The sequence below is a fragment of the Argiope bruennichi genome, chromosome 3 (genome assembly GCF_947563725.1).
Source record: "Argiope bruennichi chromosome 3, qqArgBrue1.1, whole genome shotgun sequence".
NCBI lineage: Eukaryota > Metazoa > Arthropoda > Arachnida > Araneae > Araneidae > Argiope > Argiope bruennichi.
In genome coordinates, this window is record NC_079153.1 from 30,734,896 (window position 1) to 30,752,891 (window position 17,996).

The 17,996-nt window shown below is 32.2% G+C and overlaps 4 non-coding genes across 4 annotated transcripts; 2 read left to right on the forward strand and 2 right to left on the reverse strand.

Annotated features, from left to right (window-relative positions):
* Positions 1–3,303: 3,303 nt before the first annotated feature.
* LOC129964317 (U6 spliceosomal RNA) lies at positions 3,304–3,410 on the reverse strand. The gene has a single exon (XR_008784101.1). It is a non-coding gene; the product is annotated as a U6 spliceosomal RNA (small nuclear RNA).
* Positions 3,411–3,980: 570 nt separating this feature from the next.
* LOC129964420 (U1 spliceosomal RNA) lies at positions 3,981–4,141 on the forward strand. The gene has a single exon (XR_008784197.1). It is a non-coding gene; the product is annotated as a U1 spliceosomal RNA (small nuclear RNA).
* Positions 4,142–12,260: 8,119 nt separating this feature from the next.
* LOC129964307 (U1 spliceosomal RNA) lies at positions 12,261–12,421 on the reverse strand. Its single transcript, XR_008784093.1, has one exon. It is a non-coding gene; the product is annotated as a U1 spliceosomal RNA (small nuclear RNA).
* Positions 12,422–12,991: 570 nt separating this feature from the next.
* Positions 12,992–13,098, forward strand: LOC129964318 (U6 spliceosomal RNA). The gene has a single exon (XR_008784102.1). It is a non-coding gene; the product is annotated as a U6 spliceosomal RNA (small nuclear RNA).
* Positions 13,099–17,996: the final 4,898 nt, after the last annotated feature.

Here is a 17,996-nt window from a genome sequence, read left to right on the forward strand (position 1 = left end):
AAATGATAAAAATTAGCATAAAATAAGTGCTTAAAATTATTTTGAAATGTGAAGCCAGATTTCACCTGTTTATTAAAACAGGTAAACACTGTAAAATGCCTAAATCCAACTTTCTTAAATGAAGAAAGAAAAAAAAAAAATTTTTTTTTTTCGCTATATTTCTTGTCTTGCGTACGGCTCAATGTAATTTGACAACCATCACTACGCTATCTGTACCAGTTCTTGCAATGTATAGTAATCAGCAAATTTTGTGCAGTACTGAAGTATTTTTAAAAATAAATTCTTAAGAAGAAGCCTGATCTGAATTGCTATTGTTAATCGATGCAGAGTGGCAAACGAGATCGAGCTGCCATCTATATGCAGTTAGGAAAAGTGACGAATGGAGGAATTCAGAGGAACTGCCTTTGAAAAGAAAGAATGCAATTCAAACTTCATGCTTCTTTTTAACTATTTATTTCTTTATATATATATATATATATATATATATATATATAAAAGGCTTAATTTATAAATTTCTTTCTTTCTTGGCAAATCAATCAAATTTGTCTTCAAGTCACATGTGCTTAAATTTATTTTAATCTGTTGGAAAACGTCTAATCTTAACACTGTTCTTTCTCCAAGCACAGTGGTGAACGAGCGCCATCTGTGTAGGGTATGAGAAAAGTGACCGGAATATTTATTTGCTCCCAAGTGCATGCAGATTGCATAATGTTTACAGAATAGCATATATAATTTTCTTCTACTACAGTAAAAATATCCATCGCTATAACTTTTTCTCTCACTCTCTTTATGACGCCGGTCTAAATCATTTCGTGACTTCTCGCTTGCGTCCATTTAACCGAAAAGTAACTACTTCCCAATGAGATTTCATAACGATTTTAATATAGAATTATTATTATAATGTGAACTAAAATATCTAATAAATTTGAAAAACATTCAAGTATTTTGAATTTTTCATCTCTTAAATTGGTATGGATATTTACAAAACATCCACTCTATTCAGTAAATATTTTTTTATAATTTTTTTTCTTTCTCTTATGGTTATCACTGAGAATGGAAAAGAAATTGTGCCTTTCATTATTGTTCGAAATTTATTACAATAAATAAACACTGAAATGATCAACTTCATTACAATGGCCTTCTTTTTTTTTTTTTCATTCATTTCATTTTTTTTTTTTTTTTTTTTTGATGGAGTTAGGAAGATAATGTTTAAACTTAAATTCAGTATATTTTTATTACAGTGCTGCGCAGTTTTGGATTCTGTTGAAATTATTGTGAATTGGATTGATATCTTTGAAAGTTCATATTTATAACATTAGGAAGACATCTGAATGAAATTTTGTAAATATAATAGGGTCATTTTTTTTTCATTTTTATTTAAGAAATTATTATCAAAAGATTTTTGCATTGCGTATATTTTAAACTAGCCATCTTTGACGACCAGATGATTCGCTGAGATGAATGGGCATTAAAATTTTCAACTAAACATTTTATGTAACTTGGTCTCTTAATAGTTTCTTCAGCAAAACACTTTTAAGTTTCAAATTTTGATATATAACTCATACTATTATAGAAGTCTTAAGGCATACTGATCATTTTACAATATGTCTCTCTAATTTTCTGCCAATTTTTGTAAAATTTGAAATTTAAATTAAAATGGAAGAGATTAAACCTCAATTAATATAAAAACAGTCTTTTGCAATAACAGAGTGTTTTTTTTTTTTTTAAATATGAGAACAGAATGTCGAATCGTTCGGCACTGAAGTTTTATATGCAGTATAGAATAATTTTTATAACGATCATCTCTAAGAAGTATTCTATAAAAATTTCTCTGATTCTTTCTAAAATTCAGTTTTTAGTTTTACTTTAAAAAGTATTTAAATGGAGTAAATAATAATAATTTTAATTCGTTTCTATCAACAAATACGTTTTAAAAAGACATGAAGTTTGAACTTTATGCAGTTCTTTGACTTTATTTTTATACGATTAGTAAACTGTACAAATATTAAACAGCAACCTGGTTCTTTAACTTCCAACAAGCAAGAAATAAATAAAAAAAAAATTATGCTATCAGATTGAAGATAAATTAATGAAAAAACAACTTGTATATCAGGGCAACAGATTAATCAGTTGTTGGTAAATAGGAGGGGGGGGGGGATGCAAAAATTGAATGAAAATTCGGACATATATTCAAATGGTATTACAGAGGTAATTTTTGAAATTTTGAAACGGTGCAAAATTCCGTTTTGTGTAATAATATTTTCCGGAGTTATTACGTAAAATAAAGTATCGCCAAAATTTCGTTTTTTTTAATTAATAAAAATTTTAATTTAAAACTTTAGAAAAATCGTTGTAAGTTACACATTACCGACCTCCTTAGCTATACATGTGTTAAATTTGGTGACTGTATGAAAAACGGTTTGACCTGTAAATCGCCAACACATCACACATACACGCACATATTCCTCTTTATTAGTAGTAGATGTAATTAAATTCACATTCACGTAATGAAAATTGAATATTTATTTTTTAGTGTGATCATTTCGCTGTTATTTTCCTCACTTTTCTAAGAAACATCTGCCTAAAGGTCAATTTTCCAAAATTTTATTTTGATTTCAAGGTATTAAAATAATTTTTATCGCTTCTATTTAAAGTTGTTTTATAGAATTTCTCACTGATGTGCAAGTTTTTCTGCATCTTCAAGCTATATAAGAATTGTTGGCGTTGCGAATAAAACTATCAGTATTCTACAGTAGTTAGTTCACTTTTCTTCTAGAGACCGTGCAAATCTAGTTCTTGTTATGGCTTTTGGGATTATTTGCGTCATACCGAATATGTGTGTAGTTGTATCATGCGATAATAGTAAAGTTTATCATTTCATATTTCAGCAGGAAATAATTTTGAAATGTTTCAGCCGCAATTCAGTTAGTAATTTGTTGTATGTAAAACGCTAATTAGAGAAGTGATTAAAAAAATGTGTTTAAAAATATTTAAGTTTTGAATTTGTTTAGCATACTTTAGTCCCTACGTTTAATCTAACTATTTATCAACGTATGTCTATTAATTTGATTAAAAGTTACTGTTTTGGAAGTGGCGTAACTATTAATAAAACTGGAAGTCTTTTTTTAAAAAAAAGTCTTTCATGAAGTGAGATTATAATATTTAAATAGTACTTTCGCCCTGAAAGATGTTATACTTCAGAGTTCGATTTTGGTTTAAGATCACATTAAGCACAATTTGTCCAGAGAAGCAAATAACGCTATAACTTCCCGGAATATGTTATTTAAAAACCAAGAAATAAAAAAAAATGTGGAACGCTTCACGATTTTGCGTGTCATCCTTGCGCAGGGGCCATGCTAATCTTCTCTGTATCGTTCCAATTTTAGTATATGTACTGCCGAAGCGAGTACAAACGATCACTGGTGTCACGATCTATATATAGTATGGCAAAGCATATTTATTTTTCTAGTGGTGTGGTAATTGCTTCTAAAATGTACACTGAATTGTTGTCTGTGGAAGTTTCGATTCAGCATTATTCTTCGAACCATTCAATGCGAAATAGCAGCTGCAATCCAACTAAATGATAATTTTGAAATCAATGAAATTCAGGTTGCCCTATAATACGAGACATAACTTAATAGTTGATGACATCGGAAAAAACATTAGATGTAACTTCTTACGGATACGAAAATTCGATTTACAGCGCCATCTACAAATCGTTGCTGATAGTATAATAAGTTATTTTATGATTTTTCCTCTTTTTTTTTTATTTAGCAGGATAAAAATATTTAGGATAAGATTGTTTCACTTGTTATAGAATGCAAAAAAGCTACTTTAAAAATATAAAGAAAATTGAAATTTATGAATTACTAGAAATATTCAAGAATTTTTCAACGCAATACATTAGATTGTTATTAGAGGTTTACCACTTTTAGAAATGAAAACTTATGTATAAGCAATTTCTGAAAACCCGTGAGGTCATACTTACCTGGCACTGGGGATGCCTTGATCAACAAGGAGGCTCCCCCGAGCAGAGACCCTCCATTGCACTTCGGTGGGTTGACGTTCGCCACATCCGCAAATCGCGGTTGCTTGGGGTGCACAATTTTTGGTAGCTGGGACTGCGTTCGCGCTGTCCCTCTCTAATTGAAGAAAAGAACACAATATACATGCATATATAATAAAAGTATCTAATATAGGACGAGATTCAGAGCCGTAGTGAATTAGTGGAAGAACATTTATTTCTTATGTATCATTACTAGCATTCTATCCTTTGTATTTTATTGCCACGAAAATTGTTGCTGTTACTCGCATATTAATATGTATATATGGATGAGCGCATGTACATAAGTCTATCCATTCGTAGGAATTCCCTAAACCTAATTCAGGTATTCATGCGTAGCGGGTATAATTGTATATGAAATTATGAATAGAATGTCCCTAAAAAAAGGGGGGCAACTAGCGTTTAATTTTTGCTCTTAATTGTATGTTTCCAATAACGAAATTTCATTAAATAAGGTGGACAGTTTAATGAATGATTCTGGGACTTCTGTGTTAATTCATCATTAAAAAGTTTTTAGAAAAATTAAATTTTTATAGACCCCCAGAATATAAAAATGTCAATCAGTGAAATGTTTTTCTTACATGCACACACAAAGTTTCTCGCTTCCATCTACAAAATTTACGTAGATATCAAAATTAGTCATTTTATTATCGGACAATATGTCTCTTTATTAAGTGTTTTCCCTCTACTTGTAAATGTAGCATCCAAAAAATTTCAGTTTTAAATTTGTTCACAATTCCTTTTTTTTTTTTTTTTTTCCCGTGGAATGCACTTTTATATTTAAAGAGTTTTTTTTTTCTTTTTTTTTTTTTTTTCTTGGCCTAGGAACGATATCTCATTTCTCATCCCTTTGTAACTTCTCTCATTCTTTTTCCATATCTCATTTCTTCTGTTCTGCTTCAGAATAGAATAAATAATGAAGAACTGTTAAGGTCCCCTAGATATTAAATTGCTTTGAAAGTTTACTTGCATTTCAAGAAGCGGCGCTTCTTCTCCAAACAATTCTCACTAAATTTTGATAAACGATCGCAGCGCTCTCAAGCGGAAATTAGCCACTCTTATTTCTCACATTTTTAAAACAAAATCAAGTGCCATTAAGGTTTTTTTTTTTTACTGCTTTGTTTTGTTTTGTGGTTAAGACTATGAGTTTATTCAATTAATCCATTACATCAGAAGAGAATAAACCGTATTTTCTTCTAATGTTTTAGATAAATCTGCTAACTAGTTTACACTAAATGCAGGCAATAATAAGAAAAAGAATTGTGCATTACTCGAAGATATATCTTTTAAGATTCTTTTTCTTACCAAATCATGTCACTCAGCTATAAATCTTTATATATTAAGTATATGCTTATATTGTATTATATGCTTTATACTGAGTATACACTTCAAAGTAGTCTATCACTTTTTTTATGTAAAGATTCCGCAAAATGAGAAAAATAAATTTAAAATATGCTTTAAAATTTTTATTAAAAAATGATCCAAAAGATTGATAAATTTGATAGATTTTGGAGATATTTTTTTTATGCTTTTGTATATAAATTAATGAACTTTCATTTTATTTTTGTACTGATGCTGTACATTTTAAAATGAATATCACATCCAATATTTTGATGCAATTGAATTATTCCTATAACATCCTAAATTCTTGTATTTCTGTGCATTTTGATAGACTTATAGCTAAGTGACATGCTTTGGTAAGAAAAAGAATCTTAAAAGATATATCTTCGAGTAATACACAATTCTTTTTCTTATTATTGCCTGCATTTATAGTCTGTGTATTTCCTGTAGGCGGTTCAAGGTCACATTTTCTACCTCGTTATTTGTTGTCTGGGGCCAAGTAACGTGGTAGAAAATGTGACCTTGATTCGTCTGCAGAAAATACTAGACTAGTATACATATCGATCTCCAAACTCTATTATGGATCAATATTCCTAATTCTCAGTACTCATGTGATGTTGTATATAAAACTCAATACTCTTCCAAACTTACTAAAGCTTTTAAACTACTTTCACTACATCTAATTACATTCACGAACATCTAAAACTACGACGCACACAAAACATTACATCAAAAAGCAAAATTTGAAAAACAGAAGTTCTCATAAAATGAAATTGGAAAACAGTATACATAAAAAAGAAGTTATAACAAGAAAGATGTAACAAAGTTTAAAAATAATCTCGTAACCAGTCAGTTTTCTACATCCTCCCACCTTGAGTTGAGAGAGTTCGCAACTCAACTAGTCTCAAAATCAAATCCAGTCTTTTTTTTCCATGAATAATTCTTCCAGACCGAGTTTTAACAGTTTCTGAAATGAGACCTTCAGGATCTAATACTCGTGTCTGCGACATTTTATGAGTAACTTGCTCTTGTTGCTCCTTAGCTCTGACATCCTCAGCCACATCATAAGTTATCTCCAATGGAAACAGTCGTTGAATCGGTTTTAGTATTTCTCCACGAGCTGTTTTAAGTTTCACGAGTCTGGTAATTCCCTCTTTTCCTGAGATGGTTTCTGTCACACGTCCCAGGGGCCAGTCGATACGCTTCTGATTATCGTTTCGTACAAGAACAACATCACCAATAGGAATAGTCGACCTATTTTGCCGTTTTGGCCATTAAATCAACGGACCTAAATACTCAGACCTTAATCTTTTCCTAATGACCTTTTGCAAAGCAAGACGATATTTTATCCTTTTATTTAGGCTTTTGTGATCTGCTGCATCACAGTCGAACACTCCAACTTCTCTAATGTCCTGTAGGAATAATGAGGGTGACAGTGGAACAAAATCTGAATCTCTTTCTGAAATATAAGTGAGAGGTCTTGAGTTGATTATCGACTCACAGTCGCAGAGAACCGTGACCATCTCCTCATATGACAAAAAGGCATGACCTAACACCCTCTTTAGCACATTTTTCATAACTTGAATCAACCTCTCCCACCAACCTCCCCATCAGGACGCAGTTAAATTTCCACTGAATGTGATTTACCAATCCGCTTTCTACAATCTGGTTCCAGTCTAAAGAACTAAGCAAATTATCAGCACCAACAAAGTTTGTTCCATTGTCACAATAGATAACTAAGCATCTACCTCTTCTTGCCACAAATCTGCGCAGGAACAACAAAAATATGTCAGTGGAAATGCCTGATAGAAGCTCGAGATGTACAGCTCTGTACACCGCGCATGTGAAAAGACAAACCCAAGTCTTTTTTCCATTTTTCAAGTACAACGGGCCAACTAAGTCCACTCCTACAATTTCGAATACAGTAGTGTCTCTGATTCGATCTTTGGTAATTAGGGCTGGATCTGCATATAAATTTTCCCAGAATGCCTCTTGCAGATAACACATGAGATGATAGATCGCACAGTTTTTCGGCCATTTAAGATCCAAAAATTTTCTCTCAGCAGGTTACGTAGCATTTGAGTCCCAAAATGGCAGTGTCTTTTGTGAAAAGAAACTTTTAAAAATTTCACAACATGGTGTTGAGAAGGAAGAATTACAGGTCTTCGAAAAAAATAGCTGTCTTCGCGATACTCAATTTTTGTTCTTAATCTGATGATGCCATCCTCATCTTTGTAAACTCTTAACGTTTTCAATTTCTCGTCTTTCTCGTTAACGAATGCTTCACTTTGAATGATCTTTATTACTATTTTTTACGCTTCTTCAAAGTCATCTGCATCCAGAATATCGCATTTTCTTAGCTCTTTTGGTTTTTTACAGTTTCTAAAACATCGTAATATCCAGCCGATCATACGTACAATTTTCTCATACTGCGGAAAGTAAAGATAGTACCAATCAGGTTCTTCCTCGTTGACGTTTTCGATAGCGTGAGCACTCAAACAGGCAGTCAGGGTAGACAAGAGTTTTCTTTCGTTCCTTCAGCACTTCATCTTCATTGACTGCTACATCTGAGAAAGGCCACTAATCAGCAGGTAAATATAGCCAGTCAGGCCCCTCCCACCGTTTGGACTGCACTAGTTTCTTGGCAGAACAACCTCTACTTGGAAGGTCGGCAGGGTTAAACGAACCAGGCATATGTCTCCAATTTCCTTTGGAAGTCAAAGTTCAGATATCAACAGCATGGTTTTGTACGAAGGTACTCCACGCATCTTCTCTCTTTATCCAAGTTATCACTGTCATTGAGTCAGACCATGATCTTCATGAATAGATTTCTTCATGCGGGATCTCTCTTGTTATAGACGAGGCAAGGCGTGCAGTGATTGTAGCCGCCAACAACTCTAGTCTTGCAATAGTGGTCTTCTTCTTTCCCGTTGGAGAAACTCTGCCTTTAGCACTTAACAACTGAACTTTGACATACTCACTCGTCTTAACTCGAAGAAAAACTACTACTTCATAAGCATACATGCTCGCATCACTGAAAAAATGCAAGAAACATTTCTCATCCACATCACCAGTTTTTAAGTATCGAGGAATTTGCACCTTTTCGAGATGAAATATGTCTCTCATCCACTTCAGAAACTCTTCTCTAGTATCAAAGTATACTTCTTCTATGATATTTTCTACTAACCATTTTTTAAACACTGCTCCATAGGCTTCGAACAGTCCTTCGGTTTTAAGTCTCTTCACAACTTTGTGTAATCTCTTCTCAGAAAGTTCAAAATTGTCAGTAAGTGGAAGATGATCCTCAATCCAAAGTAAACTCACAACATACCTATCATTCTCTATTTTAACTGTGTTTAAGAAATGCTGCCTCGCTGCTTCTTGTAATTCAACCGCCGTCTTTTTTTTTTTCGGATGGGTCTGTGATACCAAGAGAGTCAAAAGTCTACAAATCTGTTATTCAAGCATTTGTCGCGAGTGTTGAAGTGATTAATAAGCTCGTATTCTCACTATTGGCACGTCCAATAACCGTCCAACCTAACTTTGTTTCAATTGCAGTGATTCCATTTTTTAGTTGGAGATGGTTTCCGGTAATCAGCTTTCTTGCAACATCAGCTCCTATGAGAATTTCAATTGGACCATCCAAATCTTCCGCCAAATAAATGTTGTAGTCTCTAAGTTCTTTAAAATGTGACCCTTGTTTTCTAGATAATATTGAGACACAGATCACTTCCTGTCCGAGTACTTCAAAATGACAGTCGTACTCCTCTAAAAAGCTTGACAAATATATCATATACACATCATGTTGGCAGGTTGAGGTTTTGGAACCACCGAACAGTGAGTGTTGTAAATACTCTCTCGTTTTGGCCTTGTAATTAATTTTTTCAGCTGTTGCTTTCAGAATATACGACCGCTGAGATCCAAAATCAATGATGGCTCGAGTTTTAAGTTTAGTGGTTTCTCCTCTCACAAGAATGGTTAAAGTTTGTAGGAAAACATTGGAAGATTAGACAAGTTGGCCAAAGCTTTGTCGTGTTGTATAAATGATTCTCGAATTTTAACATCTGTAGGGACAAAGAAAAAATTGAGGTTCTGGTGACAATGTTCTACACAAAAATAAATGGTGTTTCTTCCCACATAATTGGCAGTTGAACTTGGAAGGACACGTCTTCACTTCATGTCCCTCTCTCAAACACAAGAAACAACCGGCCTTCTCTACAGCACTTTGTTTTTCATGCAAAATCAGTTTAGAAGCTTTTTTACAGATCCATGAATTATGTTCCTCAGTACAAAAAATTCAGAGCTTCTTCTTATTGAGATTAGATGCCAAAAGATCAGTTGCTGATGATACTCTGGTTTGAAATTTCTTTTCATTAGACTCTCGACTGTTGTTGGAAAAGCTGGATTTTTTAGATAGATCAAAACTTTGGGAAGCTAACAAAATTCTTTCTTCTCCCTCCACTCCATCCTGGAGAAAGTCTAAAAGCCGGTCTAGATCATTGCTTGGCATTTTCTTACTTGAAGAGGTATCTTTTTCCTCGATTGTTAAACTAAACGTCACCTCCTCACTCAATCTATGTGTAGTTCGGAATCGCTCCCATGCCTTTAAAGTCTCGTCAGGGAGAGAAGATTCCACTAGAGGGAACAACATTGCTGCATATTTATCACTGGGCACTCCCAAAGTTTCTAAAGCTCTTAGTTTTATTTCTAACTAATCAAACAGTTTACGTATGGGAATTTTTGCAACTTTTGTTTTAATAGTACAATAGATAACAGATCTCTCACGTAAGCGTCGATGAGCAACTCTTCTTTGCCATAGCGTAGGTTTTACTGTTTAACCGCTTTTTCATAATTTTCATCGCGGGGGGGGGGACTTTTAATCAACTCGTCAGGGGGTGAACCTTTCTCCATAGCTTGTGCTAAATAAGCATATTTATCATGATTATCGAGGTTGGAATCGTTATCAATTTTTTTGAAATTGTCCCCAAAAACACAACCATTTCTTTATATTTCCATCATAAGTGGGTAAATTGATTTTAAGATAATGCAATAAATTGTTCGGTGCAGTACTCTAAAACTCGCCACTTAACAATATAACTCTCTAAAATGTCGATTTCATTATTGATGTTTTCCTTAGCCTCTTCGGAAACAAACAATAGTTCTCAAAATTCGTATTCACACGCTACTATTAGTTTTGCTTTCTCTTCTACAATTTTTAATTTCAAAATTTTATCTTAGACAGTCCACTCATTTTCACAGTTCAAAAAGTCACTATGAGCAATCGTAAAGAGTCTCCGATACTGTTTTCGAAAATTTTTAGTTTCTCCATTACGAAAATATAACAAGGTAAAAAGTTATGACTTACACGAAACGTAGCAGATGTCCTGTCGCGGTCGCCAGATCTCGGATATAGATCTCCAAACTCTATTATGGATCAATATTCCTAATTCTCAATAAACATGTGATGTAGTATATAAAACTCAATACTATTCAAAACTTCTAAAGCTTTTAATCTACTTTAATTACATCTAATTCCATTCACAAACATCTAAAACTACGACGCACACAAAACATTACAGCAAAAAATTATTAAAAAATCATTACAAATTTGAAAAACAGAAGTTCTCATTCAAAGAAATTGAAAAACAGTACTCATAAAAAAGAAGTTGCCGGATACAAGAAAGTTACAACAAAGTTTAAAAATAATCTCGTAACCAGTCAGTTTCCTTCAACAATAGAAGAAAATACGGTTTATTCTCTTCTGATGTAATGGATTAATTGAATAAACTCATAGTCTTAACCACAAAACAAAACAAAGCAGTAAAAAAAAAAAACCTTAATGGCACTTGATTTTGTTTTAAAAATGTGAGAAATAAGAGTGGCTAATTTCCGCTTGAGAGCGCTGCGATCGTTTATCAAAATTTAGTGAGAATTGTTTGGAGAAGAAGCGCCGCTTCTTGAAATGCAAGTAAACTTTCAAAGCAATTTAATATCTAGGGGACCTTAACAGTTCTTCATTATTTATTCTATTCTGAAGCAGAACAGAAGAAATGAGATATGGAAAAAGAATGAGAGAAGTTACAAAGGGATGAGAAATGAGATATCGTTCCTAGGCCAAGAAAAAAAAAAAAAAAAGAAAAAAAAACTCTTTAAATATAAAAGTGCATTCCACGGGAAAAAAAAAAAAAAAAAAAGGAATTGTGAACAAATTTAAAACTGAAATTTTTTGGATGCTACATTTACAAGTAGAGGGAAAACACTTAATAAAGAGACATATTGTCCGATAATAAAATGACTAATTTTGATATCTACGTAAATTTTGTAGATGGAAGCGAGAAACTTTGTGTGTGCATGTAAGAAAAACATTTCACTGATTGACATTTTTATATTCTGGGGGTCTATAAAAATTTAATTTTTCTAAAAACTTTTTAATGATGAATTAACACAGAAGTCCCAGAATCATTCATTAAACTGTCCACCTTATTTAATGAAATTTCGTTATTGGAAACATACAATTAAGAGCAAAAATTAAACGCTAGTTGCCCCCCTTTTTTTAGGGACATTCTATTCATAATTTCATATACAATTATACCCGCTACGCATGAATACCTGAATTAGGTTTAGGGAATTCCTACGAATGGATAGACTTATGTACATGCGCTCATCCATATATACATATTAATATGCGAGTAACAGCAACAATTTTCGTGGCAATAAAATACAAAGGATAGAATGCTAGTAATGATACATAAGAAATAAATGTTCTTCCACTAATTCACTACGGCTCTGAATCTCGTCCTATATTAGATACTTTTATTATATATGCATGTATATTGTGTTCTTTTCTTCAATTAGAGAGGGACAGCGCGAACGCAGTCCCAGCTACCAAAAATTGTGCACCCCAAGCAACCGCGATTTGCGGATGTGGCGAACGTCAACCCACCGAAGTGCAATGGAGGGTCTCTGCTCGGGGGAGCCTCCTTGTTGATCAAGGCATCCCCAGTGCCAGGTAAGTATGACCTCACGGGTTTTCAGAAATTGCTTATACATAAGTTTTCATTTCTAAAAGTGGTAAACCTCTAATAACAATCTAATGTATTGCGTTGAAAAATTCTTGAATATTTCTAGTAATTCATAAATTTCAATTTTCTTTATATTTTTAAAGTAGCTTTTTTGCATTCTATAACAAGTGAAACAATCTTATCCTAAATATTTTTATCCTGCTAAATAAAAAAAAAAGAGGAAAAATCATAAAATAACTTATTATACTATCAGCAACGATTTGTAGATGGCGCTGTAAATCGAATTTTCGTATCCGTAAGAAGTTACATCTAATGTTTTTTCCGATGTCATCAACTATTAAGTTATGTCTCGTATTATAGGGCAACCTGAATTTCATTGATTTCAAAATTATCATTTAGTTGGATTGCAGCTGCTATTTCGCATTGAATGGTTCGAAGAATAATGCTGAATCGAAACTTCCACAGACAACAATTCAGTGTACATTTTAGAAGCAATTACCACACCACTAGAAAAATAAATATGCTTTGCCATACTATATATAGATCGTGACACCAGTGATCGTTTGTACTCGCTTCGGCAGTACATATACTAAAATTGGAACGATACAGAGAAGATTAGCATGGCCCCTGCGCAAGGATGACACGCAAAATCGTGAAGCGTTCCACATTTTTTTTTATTTCTTGGTTTTTAAATAACATATTCCGGGAAGTTATAGCGTTATTTGCTTCTCTGGACAAATTGTGCTTAATGTGATCTTAAACCAAAATCGAACTCTGAAGTATAACATCTTTCAGGGCGAAAGTACTATTTAAATATTATAATCTCACTTCATGAAAGACTTTTTTTTAAAAAAAGACTTCCAGTTTTATTAATAGTTACGCCACTTCCAAAACAGTAACTTTTAATCAAATTAATAGACATACGTTGATAAATAGTTAGATTAAACGTAGGGACTAAAGTATGCTAAACAAATTCAAAACTTAAATATTTTTAAACACATTTTTTTAATCACTTCTCTAATTAGCGTTTTACATACAACAAATTACTAACTGAATTGCGGCTGAAACATTTCAAAATTATTTCCTGCTGAAATATGAAATGATAAACTTTACTATTATCGCATGATACAACTACACACATATTCGGTATGACGCAAATAATCCCAAAAGCCATAACAAGAACTAGATTTGCACGGTCTCTAGAAGAAAAGTGAACTAACTACTGTAGAATACTGATAGTTTTATTCGCAACGCCAACAATTCTTATATAGCTTGAAGATGCAGAAAAACTTGCACATCAGTGAGAAATTCTATAAAACAACTTTAAATAGAAGCGATAAAAATTATTTTAATACCTTGAAATCAAAATAAAATTTTGGAAAATTGACCTTTAGGCAGATGTTTCTTAGAAAAGTGAGGAAAATAACAGCGAAATGATCACACTAAAAAATAAATATTCAATTTTCATTACGTGAATGTGAATTTAATTACATCTACTACTAATAAAGAGGAATATGTGCGTGTATGTGTGATGTGTTGGCGATTTACAGGTCAAACCGTTTTTCATACAGTCACCAAATTTAACACATGTATAGCTAAGGAGGTCGGTAATGTGTAACTTACAACGATTTTTCTAAAGTTTTAAATTAAAATTTTTATTAATTAAAAAAAACGAAATTTTGGCGATACTTTATTTTACGTAATAACTCCGGAAAATATTATTACACAAAACGGAATTTTGCACCGTTTCAAAATTTCAAAAATTACCTCTGTAATACCATTTGAATATATGTCCGAATTTTCATTCAATTTTTGCATCCCCCCCCCCCTCCTATTTACCAACAACTGATTAATCTGTTGCCCTGATATACAAGTTGTTTTTTCATTAATTTATCTTCAATCTGATAGCATAATTTTTTTTTTATTTATTTCTTGCTTGTTGGAAGTTAAAGAACCATGTTGCTGTTTAATATTTGTACAGTTTACTAATCGTATAAAAATAAAGTCAAAGAACTGCATAAAGTTCAAACTTCATGTCTTTTTAAAGCGTATTTGTTGATAGAAACGAATTAAAATTATTATTATTTACTCCATTTAAATACTTTTTAAAGTAAAACTAAAAACTGAATTTTAGAAAGAATCAGAGAAATTTTTATAGAATACTTCTTAGAGATGATCGTTATAAAAATTATTCTATACTGCATATAAAACTTCAGTGCCGAACGATTCGACATTCTGTTCTCATATTTAAAAAAAAAAAAAACACTCTGTTATTGCAAAAGACTGTTTTTATATTAATTGAGGTTTAATCTCTTCCATTTTAATTTAAATTTCAAATTTTACAAAAATTGGCAGAAAATTAGAGAGACATATTGTAAAATGATCAGTATGCCTTAAGACTTCTATAATAGTATGAGTTATATATCAAAATTTGAAACTTAAAAGTGTTTTGCTGAAGAAACTATTAAGAGACCAAGTTACATAAAATGTTTAGTTGAAAATTTTAATGCCCATTCATCTCAGCGAATCATCTGGTCGTCAAAGATGGCTAGTTTAAAATATACGCAATGCAAAAATCTTTTGATAATAATTTCTTAAATAAAAATGAAAAAAAAATGACCCTATTATATTTACAAAATTTCATTCAGATGTCTTCCTAATGTTATAAATATGAACTTTCAAAGATATCAATCCAATTCACAATAATTTCAACAGAATCCAAAACTGCGCAGCACTGTAATAAAAATATACTGAATTTAAGTTTAAACATTATCTTCCTAACTCCATCAAAAAAAAAAAAAAAAAAAATGAAATGAATGAAAAAAAAAAAAAGAAGGCCATTGTAATGAAGTTGATCATTTCAGTGTTTATTTATTGTAATAAATTTCGAACAATAATGAAAGGCACAATTTCTTTTCCATTCTCAGTGATAACGATAAGAGAAAGAAAAAAAATTATAAAAAAATATTTACTGAATAGAGTGGATGTTTTGTAAATATCCATACCAATTTAAGAGATGAAAAATTCAAAATACTTGAATGTTTTTCAAATTTATTAGATATTTTAGTTCACATTATAATAATAATTCTATATTAAAATCGTTATGAAATCTCATTGGGAAGTAGTTACTTTTCGGTTAAATGGACGCAAACGAGAAGTCACGAAATGATTTAGACCGGCGTCATAAAGAGAGTGAGAGAAAAAGTTATAGCGATGGATATTTTTACTGTAGTAGAAGAAAATTATATATGCTATTCTGTAAACATTATGCAATCTGCATGCACTTGGGAGCAAATAAATATTCCGGTCACTTTTCTCATACCCTACACAGATGGCGCTCGTTCACCACTGTGCTTGGAGAAAGAACAGTGTTAAGATTAGACGTTTTCCAACAGATTAAAATAAATTTAAGCACATGTGACTTGAAGACAAATTTGATTGATTTGCCAAGAAAGAAAGAAATTTATAAATTAAGCCTTTTATATATATATATATATATATATATATATATATATATATAAAGAAATAAATAGTTAAAAAGAAGCATGAAGTTTGAATTGCATTCTTTCTTTTCAAAGGCAGTTCCTCTGAATTCCTCCATTCGTCACTTTTCCTAACTGCATATAGATGGCAGCTCGATCTCGTTTGCCACTCTGCATCGATTAACAATAGCAATTCAGATCAGGCTTCTTCTTAAGAATTTATTTTTAAAAATACTTCAGTACTGCACAAAATTTGCTGATTACTATACATTGCAAGAACTGGTACAGATAGCGTAGTGATGGTTGTCAAATTACATTGAGCCGTACGCAAGACAAGAAATATAGCGAAAAAAAAAATTTTTTTTTTTCTTTCTTCATTTAAGAAAGTTGGATTTAGGCATTTTACAGTGTTTACCTGTTTTAATAAACAGGTGAAATCTGGCTTCACATTTCAAAATAATTTTAAGCACTTATTTTATGCTAATTTTTATCATTTCAGTAATTTTGTAAAAATGTGAGAATTTTTATAAATGCATTTATTGTTAGCTGTTTTTACTAACCAATGCTTCGTCGGAAATATTGATTGCCTTAAATTTTAATTAAATCTCTTACGCATAATTCGATGTATTTAAATCCATTAACAAATTTTTGATATCCATTAAAATCGAGCTGATTTAAAAGCCTTAAAATAGTGCTGCTTTTTGTGATCATAAACCTTCTTCATGAAATCAAGGTCTGTTGAACATCATAGCATCACTAATAACGTAACTAACCAAGAAATCGATCTTGTAATTGTACCTTAACTTTCGCAGTAATGCAACTTCACTTTCTTTCTCCATGAGAAAACTGTGGCCAGAAGCTGTCTAGTCTGAAATCCGCCACTGTTTCCAAACGCGAAAATGATGGAAAATCATTTTCACAATATCATTTCCTGCCGGTGCGATAAGGAAGTATATATTTTTCGTTTATTTATCTCATAATGCATAGAATATACTGTCTGTCCACGACAAGAATACTGCTAGACATTCGTCTATGTTTACGGCGGGCGCTATAGAAACAGGTTGCGGTAGGGATGATCCATTTTCAATGGGTGGAATCGGAAAGAAGTCTGGGGGGGTATTCTTTTTCTTGGCGTCAATGTGAAGCGATAACAGAAAATCTATTGCTCATTCGTCTTCTCGCTTTAATCGCAGTTGCACGTATCTTTATATTCGCTTAACTTATTTCTTTTATATTTTATTAATCTTTTCTTTGGTTAATATTAACTGCATTTTATTATTTAATATTTTTTTTTGTCTCGTAAATTTTGACATCCTTTAAAATGCCTTTTCGATTTAAGAAAGGAGAGACTTTAAAATCACAAGCACGTAAAATTGTGCATAATGTTGCAGAGTTCTGCTCCGAAAAAGCTGCAGCAAAATCTTTGAAGGTTCCTCTTCCACAAGCCATGAAAAGAGCTGCTCAGGCGACTGGAGTGTCGGAAGGCACTATTAGGAAAATTAAAAATGAAGTTTCGACACTGGACAAAACGGAAGTTTTGAGTACTCCTGGAAAGCACCGTAAAAGGCCTATTGACCGAAATTGTGAAATTGACGACTTCGACAAATGTGTTATTCGTCAAACAGTTCAAGATTTTTACGTCCAGCAAAAGAAAGTGCCTTCTTTAAGAAAATTACTTCCCGTATTGAGAGAGAAGTTGAATTTTCATTGGAATAAGGAATCATTGAGGAAAGTTTTGCATTCAATGAATTTTCGCTGGAAGAAATGCGCGAATAAAAGAAAATTTCTCATCGAAAGACCTGATATTGTGTTTTGGAGAAACAACTACTTGCGAAAAATGAGGCAGTACAGAAAAAGTAAATGCCAGATAGTTTTCATTGATGAAACGTGGGTCGACAGTAATCTAACATTTAGAAAATGCTGGCAAAGTGATACAATTTCAGGAGCCGAAATAAATGTAAATTCCAAAAATCGATTGATCATTGTGCATGCTGGCTCGTCCACGGGATTTATTCCTGGCGCTCAATTAATTTACAAAGCGTCAACTAAAACTGGTGATTATCATGGCCAAATGAATTATGAAAATTT